Below are 2,621 nucleotides of genomic sequence, written 5' to 3' on the forward strand. Positions count from 1 at the left end.
AACATTTTACTCAAAGTCTGTCATTGATATATATTTAAGCTGTTTCCTTCATTTTTCTTCTCTCTTTTCGTGCTTAGTTTTAGAAACTGGGTTGCAGTGAGTAATTTTTCGACCATCTTTGCCCACGTAGGCAAGTGTTTCTGTGGGATTAGAGCACTGTGGAACACTGTGTTCATGAATATGTCATTTAAAAAAATTGAACAGAGATTACTAAATTGCTACTAATGAAGACTGTTGCATTTCCACCCTGCCAGTGCTGCATGAAGGTGACTTATCAATCTGACGTTGTCACTGTGTTTGACTTTTTCCAAGGTGTAGGGGAAGAGTAACATTCTATTGTTGGGCTAATGTAAATGTTTGTTGTTGAGAAGGCTGGTTATATTTTCACATGTGTAGCAGAGACATTTCTATTTATTTTTCTGTGATTTGTGCATTCGTGGCTTTTCTCCGAGTTTGCTATTGGATTCTTTGTCTTTTTTAAAGAAATGACAGGAGCTCTTTGATATTACAAATATTACAAATTTCTGTCACATTTGTCAAATTTTTAACCACTTGTCTCACTCCACATCCACTAGGATGGCTCTAATCTAAAAGTCAGATAACAAGTGCTGGTGAGGTTGTAGAGAAAGTGGACCCCCACACACTGCTGGGGGAAATGTGAATGGTGCAGCCACATTGGAAAACCATCTGGTAGTTCCTCAAAAAGTTAAACATAGTTATCATAGGACCCAATAATTCCACTTGTAGGTATATGCCCAAGAGAAATAGAAACACATACACACAAAGACTTGAGAGGAATGATCATAGCAGTATTATCCACAATAGCCAACAGGCAGAAACAACCTGAATGCCCATTAATTGATGAGTGGATAAATAAAATATGGTATATTCATGCACCAGACTAGCATTTGGTTAAAACAAGAAATGAAGTAGTGATACAGGGTACAACATGGAGGAACCTTGAAAACATGCTAAGCGAAAGAAAACAGACACAGATCATGAGTAACTTGGTTTCATTGACATGAAATGACCAGAAGAATTCTGTCTATCGAGAAAGAAACCAGACACAGATGATGAGTAACATGGTTTCGTTGACATGAAATGACCGGAAGAGGTCCATCTACAGGGAAAGCAAGCAGACTGGCGCAGCCTAGGGCCAGAAGAGGATAAGGTTATTGAGGAATGATGTGTAAGACACGCGGAGTTTCTTTCTAGGGAAACAAAATGTTCTAAACTTGATTGTGGTTTGGATATGAATCTGTGAATGCACTAAAAGCCACTGACTTGTATGCTCAAATGGGTGACTCGCATGGCATGTGAGGTACATTTCACTAAATCAATGATAGTCCCTCAATAGTGGAAAACCCATCGTGGCCTCAGATGGGGCAGCCCCAGTCGCTCCCTGCCTGCACCTCCTGATATGCCCTAGGGAGACTCTCCCAGACGGGCCCTTCCTGAAATCTTGATGACCCCAGAGCCATGAGCAAAATCAGGGGCTTCTTAGGAGCAAAGGTTCCTGGGACAGGCAGCACCTGTGGGTCCTAATGACCCCATGGCAAACAAAATGTGTTTTGGTGAGGTGCATGTGGGTGGAGAGCAAGGAGGAGGGCTCCTTCTTCTCCCCGCTCCCCAGGGCCGGAGCTTGGACCCTGGGGCCTCCGGTGGTCAGCCTCAGCCTGAGGCTACCACAGTTCTGCTTCCCTTCAGACATGTGGGTCCACGCCCATGACAGCACATAGCAAACCATTTCCCCCTTTTCCTTTCAACAGGACCCCATCCCCGGAGGAGGTGTAGGGTCACAGGCACCTGTTGTCATGTCCAGACTCGCGAAATTTGCAGTGTTGGACGTGGGAGTCTCTCTGCTTTGCCTTGTGTAACATTCCTGGGCACTTGGTTCTGTTTTGGACACAAGGCGCCAGATAGAAGGCAGGCCAAGGCAGGCGCAGTGAGGTTTCACAACGGCTGGCTGTTTCCAAGTCATTGATGTGTGGCCAGAGAGGAAATGGAGCCTTTTGGGTATACTGTCTGTGGGAACTCTTGGCTTACTTTGAGCCAAAACAACTGTGGACACCGTCCTTTGCTTCTGGATTTCAAAGAGCTATTTCCATAAGAGGGAACTGAACTTTCTGCAAAATATGTTCCAAATGACTTATTCTGTGTTCCCTTTCATCTTTTGACTCTGTGGGTGTGTGTGGCTGGATTTATAACTCCTTAGTCTTCTCCACTGGCTTCTGTGTTTCGAGCCTGCTTAGGATGGGCTCCTAGTCTGAGCACATTTCAACCCAGGGATGCTCAGATCTGACTTTCTGGTTGAAACTCTGTCACGGTCTGGCACGCTTGTGCTGACCTGTGCCTTGTCTTGAAAGGAGAAACATGAATTCTCAAGCATCTGAGTCCTTGAGAGCTTCCTCACTGTCAGCGTGGATGTCCCCAGGGGCAGTGTGGGGTGGGGGTCTGCTCTTCCCTGGAGCCTGGCTTGGGCAGACAGGTGTCAGCACTTGAGGCCACAGACAAGAGGGAGCCTGCGTCCCAGGTGGGAGGAATCAGAAATGGTTACCTGGGATATGGGTAAAGATGGGGAGTGTGTGGCCAGTGGGTCAGGAAGGATGGGTGTGGGCTCT

This window comes from Carlito syrichta, unplaced genomic scaffold (genome assembly GCF_000164805.1).
Source record: "Carlito syrichta isolate Samal-C Ts95f unplaced genomic scaffold, Tarsius_syrichta-2.0.1 Scaffold304476, whole genome shotgun sequence".
Classification (NCBI taxonomy): domain Eukaryota; kingdom Metazoa; phylum Chordata; class Mammalia; order Primates; family Tarsiidae; genus Carlito; species Carlito syrichta.